At 27.5% G+C, this 13,956-nt stretch overlaps 1 non-coding gene across 1 annotated transcript; it reads left to right on the top strand.

Moving 5' to 3' along the window:
- The first annotated feature begins 4,448 nt into the window (after positions 1 to 4,448).
- Positions 4,449 to 4,567, top strand: LOC132937575 (5S ribosomal RNA). Its single transcript, XR_009663699.1, has one exon. It is a non-coding gene; the product is annotated as a 5S ribosomal RNA (ribosomal RNA).
- The last annotated feature ends 9,389 nt before the right edge of the window (positions 4,568 to 13,956 follow it).

The following is a 13,956-nucleotide window of genomic DNA, read 5'->3' as shown; positions in this document are numbered from 1 at the left end:
GTATTTTAGATATTTATCAATAAATTGTTACCTATATGAACAACTTATGAGAATCCATTCCCAAACTTTTTGGCCGAGCGATAAAACTTTTAACAACATTTATTAGAAAAGTTATAATATTATAATAATATTAGCATTATAATATAATTGTTAAATTGTAACCATTAATATGGTAATGTCAAAACAAATAGTATTTAACAAAGATATTTCAATAAAAACAAATAAATAGACGCAATGTCTAGCGCAGTGTACTTAGGTCGGCCGGAGAAGACTGTAAATACAATATAACTACCTTTAAATATAAATGTCTGAGAGAGGATAAGGCGGGACATGGCCCAATGCCATTTGTTAATGAATGTAAGCTTTCATGACACTATTCTCTATGTATACATACCAGTGCTGCTGAGGAAAGTAGATCCCGGCCGCTGAGGGCATATCAAAGTTGTGCAAATTAATATGAAGTATAATTAATATAAATTGATTTTTAATAAACGATGCTGCATGGTGGTTATTAGCCATGTGTAAAAACAGTTCGGGGAAAAAAAAGGTGTACCTAACTGTGTATGGTGGTAAACTAGTGCCTATTAACTATTTATGATAAATAGATAAATTAATAATTATACACATTTTAATTGAACTTAGATAGTCTAATTAGATTTAATTATTATAATATATAATGGCCATTGCAAAGGTGTTTGTAGGGGGTGTGGAAGTAGGGGCAGTTATCTTCCTAGTTGGCTTTATTCTGGGTCAATATTAGAAATCATAATATTCATTATGTAATATAAATTTATCACAAAATAAATATTTTTAAAATTAAAAATTAAAAATATTTTTATTACCCGATTAAGAACGTAATGTTGGTTATATTATGCATTACTTACATCATACCAGTGGCGTGGTGAAGATAATCGTTTGAGGCTTGTGCCTCAACATAAATGGGTGGGTGGTGGGGTGTACTGATGTGAGGCCATGAGAATAATATGAGATTGACTGTCTTAATAGAGAATTAAATGTTAACAAATAACAAACCGTTGGGAAGATAAGGGACTTTTTACAGTTTGTACTTATAAAGTTATAAAAGTAGTGGTGGTGGTGGTAGTATTAAAAATAAAAATGCATTGGGCCTCACACTCAAAAGATGTTCTACATGCCACTGCATCATACTATTTTAACCTAACCTAACAAGAAGTTTACACAATTTCAATTTAAGGATTACTTATTAATTTCTCATTAAAAACTTCAATATTTTAAAACATCAATTTATAGGTAATATAAAAACATGAATTTTTATAATATAAAATCTATATTTCGAGATGGTCTTGCAAATCTGCTAATGACCTCGTCAATATCAATTTCATAAATTCTATAAATATCCCTCACGGAGTCGGTCTTATCCAATATTATTTCCTTAAAAGTGTTCAGTCTCCGCAATTTTAAAAACGATCGCTCGCCATAGTAACAGTCATTATAGGATATGTTAATATAGTAAAGTATTAATATTAATAAAGTTTATTGTACCTATAGTATTGTTAAAAGGCACATTATATTTGGATAGAAATCGCTAGACATTTTACTTAAAGTAGTTAATGAAGATTTTGGGCGATCGTCATCAGATACATTTTGCTACCTACTGTGTTAGCCAGTTTTTTTTTATTATTGGATTGAGGATTCGACGACTGAGGTCATTAGTCTGCTTTGCCAGATCTTAATCTCAACGTATTATAGCGTATTATTATTATTGTTTCTAATTTTCTATAGTTAAAAATAGTTTAGTTTGGTTTTCTAACACCCGTTTTTTACGTGAAGAATCAATTTCATTACGATAGAATTTATTTTATTATCTATTATTTTTATAAAATCGTCGACCCGTACAATCAAGAACTTATGATAGGTATTCACTTTTTGAATGTTAGTTAAAACATTTGACTGCGTTTTTCCATTTTGTAAAAGGTATGGGTACTTTAAAGTTTAATTAGAGCTCCTAATTTTTCATGTGAATCTTTACCAGCAAAATCATTTGAACACAATATCCAAATTGTACATAATGCACGTTGTATACATTCTACATGTTTAATACCAATCAGTTTGAAATTTTAAATATCGATTTTGTGTAATAGAAGATTCATAAATTATTTCAAATTCCTAGGTGGAATCCAGTCTTACTGAAATCCGTGGGTGCTTTAACAATTTGTACTTTTTAGCGCCATCAATAACAGCAATGCAGTTATTTAAATAAAAACTAATGTCATGATAGGTAGGTAGTTGATTGTGAGTTGTAACTATCGGATAGTTTAAGTTAAATAGTTTCCCTCTGATGAAACTAATCTTTCTTTTTCCATTGTAGGTATTTACAATATTGTATTGTTATCCGGTGCAGTAGGTAATTAAAACTTTTTTTTAATTTTTCGACACCAATGTCGATTGATTAGAATTATTTATTTTTATTTTTATAATAGTTGTACAGTGAACTTACACGCGAAAATAAACTTACGAACGCCGAATACACTCGTGAGGTCGAAGAGTGAAGACGATGAGTGTCAAACACTCAAACATATTTACATTGGTATTATGTATTAATTGAAAAAAGTGGTTAAGTGGAAGTCGCACTGTTCACTGTTGTACAGTGGCTGACTGCGTAATGGATAGTGTTGAATTTAAATTCAAATATCATTCTATACGAAAAACGATTCTGAGCAGTGAGCAGAGACGGTTTGTCAGCTTAGGTCCGTAGGATATTTTATATTTATATTTATATTGGTGTTAGTTATTATTGATACAGTAGCCGGTTAAGTTGAATTATTTTTATGAAAATATTACAATTTACAACCAATAATTACAAAATATAAAAATGAAGTTTACTCAAAATGGCATGAATGAAACTTCCTGCATAGTGTCTTAATTGTTTTGTAGTAATTTAAAAATATTATTCGTGGGTACCGAAACTTTTAAAGTATATTATTATAATTTATACACACGCATTACACAATGACATTTTCAAACGCAATATTTTTGAAAAAAATTAATTGAAATTATTTTACTAATGTTTAATAGTAAAATACAATTTTAGCAATAATATCATAAAATATACTAATAATAATTATACGTCTCGGTAAAGCAAGATTGAGCATAAAAGTCTATAATATATAGTAATATAGGCTGACACACCGTCTTCTCTCATAATCGTGTTTCTTATAGAATGATAATATAATCTCATTGAATTAAAAATTCAAATTTAACACATTCATTGTCACTGTGGTCTGATTTAATAAAATTAAGGCCTATTGCTCCAACTTATTTGAGGCCCCCAAGTCACTAATTCCTCTGAACTTCGTCTACTTGAATCTCTGTTCTCATTAACAGGGTTGGAATTTTATAGCACTTAAAATTGCATATGCGCTAAATATGCAATAACTAATAAGACAAACAAATATGCATAAATTGGCTACAGACCACAGTCCACATTTCCACAACACATTCAACCAAAAGCACAACTAATCGGTAATCGCTTCCGAAAATAACAAAATCGAGACCAGCAGATAACAAAAATTTAAAATAAGAACCAAATATGAAATAATATGAAATGATGAACGTTGCTCGCATGGAGTCGGTCGATTTATTTTTAACATTCCCTAACTATATGATACTATGATAGGAAACATGTCACAAACAATACTTTATCACCATCAGTTTATAGTGAAATTGAAACAAAAAATGCCATAAGTCATAACTATATTTTTTCTCTAACAACTTGTCCTCGGAAGAAAACGATATTGATGCAATTGGACTTGAATATATTTGATGTTTAGCAAAAACGCAGCGATCACAATTTGCTAAGAAATATTGCTGTACCTACCTATGTCTTAATTATTTATGTATGGCGGTTAAGCGGTTTTACTTGTACTTCGCACTTATTCATAAATCATAAGTTATATTAAGTAATAATTTATATTTAGGAAACTAGTTGCCATTATGCCGTATCTTATAATTGAATTTTAAATTACTAATGTTTGGGATTTCGCTGTTGTACACGGTACACCACACAAAATAATTGGTTCAGTTCTCCATAACATTTGGTCGTGAATATAATACGAAGTTTTCATTTTAATTTTGTTAATTTTGAATAATAAAATATAATAAGTATATGACCCAATTGTCATTATTAAGATATTTTTACTAAGTAAACTAAAACAATTGTAATTGTAAATAGGTACCTACTTAGCACACATATCAAAATCAGAATATCTCGGTGAAATAACTAAAAAAATTGTAAATAAAATTGAATAGTTCCATTGCATTCATCTTGTACATAAAAAAAATTTTAAATAAATTCAATTTGAAAGTTATTATATTTATAAAAATATAACAACCAAGCATAGCTGGTACACGGTATTAATTACTAACCTTAACAGCTTTACCTATATATACTCGGATAAACTCAGGTTGTCGCCAACGACCATACCACGTTGAATACACCAGTTCTCGTCCGATCACTGAAGTTAAGCAACGTCGGGCGTAGTTAGTACTTGGATGGGTGACCGCTTGGGAACACTACGTGCCGTTGGCATTTTTTTAATTATTAATTTTATATATTTGTGTTTAATATTTATTCATTTTTATCATTTTTAATTTGTTTTAAATGAAATTTCTTTGTTCAATTTTTAAAACATTAAAAATACTTGAGAATACAAAAGAATTGTAATATAATTCGGTCATTTTCAGTCTTACATCAAAATGGAAAACTTATTAATATAGTTCAACAGTTTATTTTATATAATTAAAATAAAAAGAATGATATTTTTTTCATTCGCATATTATGCTAATATACTATTGAAATACATATTCTTAATTTTTAATTTTCATTAATTTATTATACGTATCTATTAATTCATTTTTTTTATTTGCTTTTATTGAAATATCTTTGCTAAATACTATTATTTTGTTTTGACATAACCTACAATATTAATGGTTAGAATTCCTATAGTGGTAATGTTATTATAAAATTAGAGAAGTGTAAATAAAACATGAACTAGATAGTAATAATTGACCAGATTGTTAATAAATTTATGAATATTAATTACGAAAGAGATATCGTAGTTATTTTCTAGTCTATTTGAATTTTAGAACCGATAATCCTTGACATCTGTCCTCTTAAAGAAATTGGGATAAAACATATTTTATTCTATTGAAGTTTGTCCAAGTAATTTATTTTTCATTAATCATTATTGTATTTATTATGACTATATTAATATATTATACAATAATTGCTGCCTGTAATTATTGTAACCCATTTTTTCTTTCAAAAATCTATAACATTAATGTTATATTAATAAAAATGAATACCTAGCTAATCCCATATTAATACTCGAATAGTGTTACGAATAATAGTTCACTTATACCTTAATTATATAATATAAACAATAAATTAATGCTATTATCTTATCTATGATTATGCAGATTATAATTTATAACATAGCTATTATAATATTATCGCTCCTATATTGTGTGAACAGAGTGTTTACATCGAGTTAGTACAATTATTTTCCATTAAATTTAACTTAAAAATAATAAAACATTGCTATATTTTACAAGAAGGTACGTGTTTTTGTAACCCATACCAAAACTACAACGGTTATAAGTTTATAACTATCACTTGTTTATGTTAAAAAAATATACATTTCAAACGATATTGTATTAATAACTTGTATGTAGTATGATTTATAAGTAAAATGTGTTTTCGAGTCTACCTTCCATTTATACCTTCCATTTATACCTTACCAATTGAAAACAAATTTTAGTTCTGCCACTGTTGGTTGCAGCCTGTAGACACAATTCAGTGCAACACGCCAACACGTCACCACGACGATATAATAAAATATAGTAATAAACGAATAACTAATAATCATTTAATGTTTCGTTTAATTGCCGCCGCACCTAGGTAATAGCTATTTAGCAAGGCTGGGCAAGTTAATGATTTTTTTTAACTCAGTTAAGTTAAGTTAATATGCACCAATAACAAAAAGTTAAAAGTTAACTTAATTATAGGTTAACTCAATTAAGTTAAAAGTTAATAAACACTTTTTGTTAACTTTTTATTAAGTTAAAAAAAAGTTAATTTGTTTATACAACGCTAGCGTACTTATTTTTTTTCAAACTCAAAACTAAATTATAGGATATAGTGTTAATACTTCATACAGCTAGTATATCCATATAAGTTAGATTCGAATGATATACATTTTTAACTTTAAAGAATTTACGATACATATTTTTGACATTAAAACGAAATAAACTGAAATAGTGAAATATTATAAAATTAAAAACAAAATAAATTAACTTAACTTACTTCTTAAAATGAAAAATTAACTCGTTAATTTCACGTTAATTAAGAAAGAAATTTAGTAAGTTAACAGTTAAGTTAATGAGAAGCCAAAAGTAACTAGTTAAGTTAAAAAGTTTAAATTCAATTAACTTTTTAACTTAACTTTAACTTTTTAACTCGCAATGCCCAAGCCTTGCTATTTAGTATTTGCGGCTCATCAAAAATGTGCCTACCATCGATGTCTCGAAAATTGTAAAAAAAAAAAGCCCACACTTTCACGCACATATTCCTCAAGTTATTGTATTATTGTTAAACTTCTTTTAATATTCTTATAATACCTATCGGCTATTCAGTAACTACTCAGGTAGTCAATTGATGCGGTGATGGCGTGATAGTTATTATAATATAATTTTCGGTTATAATTAATTTTCGTAAAATAAACGTACGGCCATTTTAGTTATAATATATTTTTATTTATTTATTAAAAGAATAATTCCAATCTATAGTCTAGACATAGTTTTGTACCATAAGTAATTTTTTTTGAAAGAAATAACGGTGAATATAGCAGAGTGCAGGGAAGATTCTCAGTAGTACCACCCGACAGGTCAAAATAATATAAATTATAAGTTTTATAATAATCTAATATAACTACTAATTGTCTAATTAGAATTCCAACGAAAAGTTTCAAGTCCCTACCTATGAATATTATTATTTTTAATTCAACAAAATACGAGTAGCTAATTTTGTTTTAGATTCTGAGCGAAGCGATGAATGTATTGATTTTACAATGATGTGTGTTTTTTTTTATTTTTTTTTTTTATTTTTGTGTCTGTCATCACCTTTTAGGACAGTAAAAGTGCTTGGATTTTCTTCAATAGTAACTTTTCTGATAGGAAAGTGAATCTAGTTGGTACTTTGGGGGGTCAAAAGTAAACATTTCCCAGTAGTTTTCACAAGCGACGTGAAAAACAAAAGAAAAATTTAGGAAAACGGGAATTTTTACGCAAAATTTGTTTTCGAGAAAATCGATTTTGGTTTTTGGTGTAACTCTAAAACAAATGATCGTTGGGACATGAAATTTTTACTGAATGTTTAAATTAGCATTTTCTATACACCATAACATTTTGAAAATATTTTGACTCTTTTTGAGCTGTTTACGGCCATTGTCCGTTTTCAATTTTTTTATTTATAAGCATTTGAAGTTCAAATTTTGACAAAATACGGAAAAATCACAAAAAATAGCAAATTATTTTGAGTTGAGTATTCATAAAAATTTTTCTTTTTAAATCTAAGATTTGAAAAAGTAATATAAGATTACTCATAAGTTTGTCTACCTTTATCAAAAAAAAAATGTCTAGAAGAAACTTAAATAAATTTTTATGAGCGTCTGAAATTTATATTTTTACAACATTTGATATTTACTCGATTTCTCATGTAATAATTTTCTTATTTTATTGTAATTAAAAAACGAATGACTGTAGATACTTGAAAATTTCACTGAATGTTTATATTAGCATTTTATATACACCATAAAATGTTGAAAATATTTTGACTCTTTTTGAGCTGTTTACGGACATTGTCAGTTTTCAATTTTTTTAGTTTTTTTTTCTATAAATATCAATAAATTTTTATTTGTTGGGGAAAAAAGCGTGAAAATTTAATATAAGGCTCCTGATATATCGTTCTAATAGCAGTTGAAAAATATTAAAAATACATAGGCACAATTTTTTTTTAAAGCATTTTAAGTTCAAATTTTGACAACATTTATCAATTTATAATTTATTAATTATTTTGTGGTTAAAAATTTATAAATTTTATAAATTTTTTAACTTTTATGGCTGAGGATTGAAAATTTAAAACAAGGCTCCACGTAAATAGGTTATATATAAATTACTTTATTCACAATAATATCATCAAATATACTTGGAAAAATCATAGGCTGACTGACCGTTTTCGCTCAGAATCGTTTTTCTTATACAATGATATTATATCATTGAATTCAAATTTAACACCATCCATTACAGTGACCCACTTGTAACCTACTGTACAGCAGAGCGACATCCACTTATCCAACTTTTTTTTTTGTGTACCCAACTCAAAAACGAATAAACGCAGATAAATTAATATTTCATCATATATTTATAATAGCATTAGCTGTTTTCAACAATCAATATGACAACGTTTTCAAAAAATTGTGACGACCTTTTTTTAGCTATTTAAGAGGACGTCACAGCCGCATAATGTTGACTCCGTCTTACATGCGTACTGAAAATTTTACGCGACAGCAAATTTTCCACTCATCAGATCACGTTTAGCTCCGTTACCTAGTATAAAAATTAGTGTGCAAAACCTATAAGCACAATTTTTTTTATAGACAAAAAATGTTTTGTTCAAATTTCAATGAAATTAGGTATTTATAAACGAAGAATAACAATGTTAGGTACTATATATTAGTTAGTTTGTTGTGACACAAAATCATTTTTCGTGGGGACTTAATACTTTTTTGCTACCACCTATTATATATTTTACTACACTCAATGACATTTAAAAAATATTTAGAATTATTTTAAGCTATTGTCTATTTATATCATGTCCATGAAAGTTACACTATTCACTTCGTTCTACGGTGTTCGCAGTAATTTGTACCATGTTGAATATTCATGTGTAAAATACCTAATAGTATTACTCACCGAACGATTTTCTTATTTTATTGTAATCCGGCAAGCTGTATATTTTATACTTGAAATGTTCACCAAATGTTTATATTACCATTTTATCTAGGGTAAAGGTATAATAATAAATATTTTCTATATTTTAAATTTGACTCTGAGCTATTTATAGACATTTGGATTTGACATTTGACATTTTTAGTTTTAGCTTTTTTCTATAGCCAATTACATATAGGCGCTAATCACCCAAAAATATTAGGCGGGCTTATATAATCACTCAAGGAATTAGAGGATTTTAGCACCCTTGTGATTTGCGACAATGGGACAAAATATGCGGAAGATACATACGCAAATGTTTTTATAAGCATTTGAATTTAAGATTTTCACAAAATTACGAAAAATTGCTAATCATTTTTTTGTTAAAAATATATAGTGTTCAATTTTTATAGCTAAGGCTTGAAAATATATTACAAGGATCCTCATAAGTAGTTCATACTGAATCAAAACATCTAAAAATATATAAGCTTGATTTTTTTAACAGACATTTGAAGTTCATTTGAGCAAAAATCATTATATTTAAATGAAGAATAACGATTTTAGTTATTTAATTGGAATTTAAAAATACTTTTGTGTGGATTTGTTAACTTTTCCTTATTATATTTAATATACATAATGATAGTTTCAAAACATTAATATTAATTTTATACTATTGCCTATTTATAGTTTTTACTGTATTGGTATACATAGTAAAATCAATTACCATAATAATTAATAGCAATACATTTTTGTAATTATATGATAATAAAATCGTTTTTCGTATGAAATGATTTTTTATTAAATTACAATTTAACACCGTGACCTACTCCATGGCGAAGTACATTCCACTCCAACGATTCTACAGTTTGAATTAATCACTTATACACAATAATGCGATAAATCACCTAGATAATTTGTATGTAAAAAACTTTGCAATAACAATTAAATGATCGGACATGGTGAGTTTAGCCACGCCACTCGCCACCATGACATTTTAAAAACATGATGCATTATAGCCTATGTGCTCGTAGCTAAGTTGGAAATTCAAAAAATAAAACCTGGGAATTCGCTTTCCAGTCTGATGTATTGTAAGAGTATTGACTGTCGACTGTACCTTGTCATTGAGTAAGTGATAAGTCACTATAATGGATGTGTAATGACGAGTTGCATAAAAAAATGTACTTATAGGTATCTATTAATTTAACGATTCACTAAAATGTAATGGACCAATTATTATGGTCCACTAAATCTTGTTTAAAGGACCATTAGCTCACTATTGATTCATTAAATGTTTATTGATTGTTCATACAACCCAGCATAAATGTGTAAAATTGGAATTTAATGTTGATGGCAAATCATTGCATAATTAATATAAAAAACGATTCTGAGCCGAGACTGTCTATCAGACTATATTTCTAAGGATATAAAATGATCGTATAAATTATTTTTACTGCTATATTAGTTATTTATTATTTGTATAATAATAAATATAAATTATTTTATTATTATTTTATAAAATATTATTAGCTGTGATTAATTTACAAGTCAATACTGAAATACCATAAAACGGTATAAATAGGTTTGTGGTATAATAGCTTAGAACATTAAAATTAATTTACGCTTTTATGTATAGTAAATAATAATATAAGTTAATAATATAAGTATAACTATATCGTGTATATTATATATATTATAAAATATACTTGGTATAATATATAGGTTGACAGTCTTCGCAGGTTCCTAATAGCTAATCTAACCTAACAGGTACCTACTGTACAGCAGAGCGACACCCACTTGCCCGGAAATTTTTTCGTTACTTATTACAATAACAGATATTTATTATTAGGTACCATATACCAACTCAAATTCAAATATGATGAGTAAATATATTTACTATTTTTCGTAAACAGTCAATAAACCTCAGTCAACACTCAACACTCGCAGATCGATAGCTGTGTTTTTATATTGTATTATTGTGTATATTTAAGTTGTGTTACCATATTTTATGACATTTAGCCCGATTTAGGGTCTTAAATCATAATAAATTACAGCGCATATTTAAGTGCTATATATAAGTAATCATATCCTATTGATCATAATATTATTAATGTACCTACCTATTGTTAGTATGTACTTATTTAATTGTTATTAGTTATAACTTATAACTTATTACTTAAATTACCTTAGTGTTTACTCTTGAGTAGTAAAATAACATTAGGTATATAGTGACTTACTGTAATGTCAATTAAACGTTGATTAAAAAAACAAAAAATAATCAGCTAGTAACTCAGATTATATTATAATATATTGTTATATACTTATTATACCTAACATTTGTGCCATGAGTCAAGACGGTCACGAGTCATGGATGGTCGCGGGTAAAATACCTAGTATTTAGTAATTATAATTATTAATTACCCGCTCGGATAATTACATCACCGTTATCATAATTTATTATTTTTAAGATTAATGTTAGATAATTACCCATTGGCTATTAATTATTATAGCAGTGACTAGTTATATGCTTATTAAATTTGTAATTTGCACTATAAAACAGCTACTATCTGGATTCTGGATCCTGGAATTTCAGCTTATAAGTACTCACTTCAGGCTCTGAACTTTAGAGAAACAATAGGACATAGGTAACCTACCCAACTAATTATTTTCATAAAACGTTAATTGTATACATTTAGTTAAACTGTAATATTTACCGTTTACAACACGTCGATTTACAACCTATATCTATACCTATAGATAATAATATTATTCACTATGAGTCACTAAGTAGATTTCTGTCGATTATCAGAAATTATGCATTAGAGCTGATGACAGACGACAGTACATCACGTCATAAGTATGTATGACCTACCTATGATACTCCTAGCTACAACAGTCCTACGTCTGCGTCTTTCCGCACGCAAGCTAAAATTAAACTTTAAATAATAATATTTAGCTCACACTAAAAAATACATAATATATTTTTCTAAGTTATTTCACTCAACAAACACAATAAAAATTGAGTGTATGCCAAACGAGTCATCATGCTCATAGTTCACCAAATAAGTTTTTTTTATACATATTTAGGTACTTAATTTATCAATATGGTCATAATTATAATTATATTATTAATTATAATTTTAATTCATATTTATTGGTTATTACATTATTATTTATTACTAGCTATCATGAACAAAATAAAAATAAATGTAATAAAACTTTTAAAACTATATTATAAACTATCCAAATTAATATTATAATTTTTCAATATACATAACTGTTTATAAATAATTTTAATAAAAACTGTTAGAGTACATAGATTTACAGAAACTAAAGGTAAATAATAATAGGATCGGATATATAATATAATATACAAGTATAATGTACAATGTACAATAGTGTTACGAGGCGTAATATAAATCAACGACTGTGTAAAACTTTGTATACCGGCTACACTACACAAGACATAATATATTAATATATTATGCTATATTATTATCAAAATGTATACTCAGCGTCTACTACAGTGTGAATAGATTACTTATACACTACATAATATAGGGTGTTTTGTTTATAATTTCAACAAAAACAATAATTATTTTTTAAAATCTTAATAGTTAAATGGTTGATTAAGTAAGGCTAATAGCCTATTTATATTTAAACAGGGAAGACCAAGACTTACGTAACGTCTTAACTTATATAATAATATGATATCTATCAATTGTAATTACCCAGTAATCAGTATCAGCAGACGAAGTTCTAATGAAATTTTCAAACAAAAAGGGACGTTTGGAATTTTTTTGTAATATAATAATATTTAGTAGTTAATACCATTTCTATTTGTATGATTTATTGTTTTCTATAAGTTATTTTCAATTTTCTAATAAAAGTACTATCACAAATATGAGTGTGAACTCTGAATGACTGTATATTTTAACTATGGTCTTCGATAGAACTTATTGAGTTGGGTGAAGCACTCCGATAAACATAATATGTACCTAGGTGGCTAGGTAGGTATATATAATTTAATCCACCCCCTTATTAAAATAAGACTGAAAATACATAGAAGCTTGAGCTGACAGTTAAGACTTCATGTACAATTTAAAACTTTTTTAGAATCTTTATCAAATTGAACCTAACTACGAAATAACTACGTAAAACTGGATATGAAAAATGTCTAAATAGAAATATTGTCCGTGTAACAGAGACAGACACAGTGAATCATTTTACACGCTTTTTTAAAAATTATGATAATAATTATTTAATAAAAACTAATGACCATTAACCTCAGACCTCAGTATATGAAGCAGATATGTACACAAATGTACAATCGAATTGGTACCTATTTATTAATACGTTGTATCTATCAAAAAAATTGTTACGATTTATTTTATCAGTATAACAATCACTGGGTGTCTTGGACCTTGGTAGGTAGGTATTTAATATTGTTTATCGAATAATTAAAAACAAAATGTTACCTATTTCAAAAATAAAATTTAAATCGGTCGATCGGCCGATTTATCTCACACACACAAGCGCGTACAACAAGTATAAAGTGCGCGCGTGGACTTACACGGCCGCGAAAAAAGGTATCAACAACTATAAATGATTACAATTTTATTATTAGTTTCTACTGCGAACGCGGCTCACTTGATAATTTATTAACCAACGACGACCCTGGGAGCCGCTACGCACAGGTTGAAAACCACTGGTCTAGACTAATTATACTTTATAGCTTTATAGGTAGGGTGTTTTATCTTTTAAGGCACTGAATCTGAAATTGTTGGAAAAAATAATCGGTTTTAGATTCTGACCGGAACGACGAATGTATATAATATACGCAAACACGATAATAGTAGTCGAAATGATGCTTCAATTTTCAACTTAAGTATCTTTTCTGATGGGAAAGTAAATTTAGTTGGTGCTTTAAGAGGT

This window comes from Metopolophium dirhodum, chromosome 1 (assembly GCF_019925205.1).
Source record: "Metopolophium dirhodum isolate CAU chromosome 1, ASM1992520v1, whole genome shotgun sequence".
Taxonomy (NCBI): Eukaryota; Metazoa; Arthropoda; class Insecta; order Hemiptera; family Aphididae; genus Metopolophium; species Metopolophium dirhodum.
This window is presented reverse-complemented; position numbering and strand designations above follow the sequence as displayed.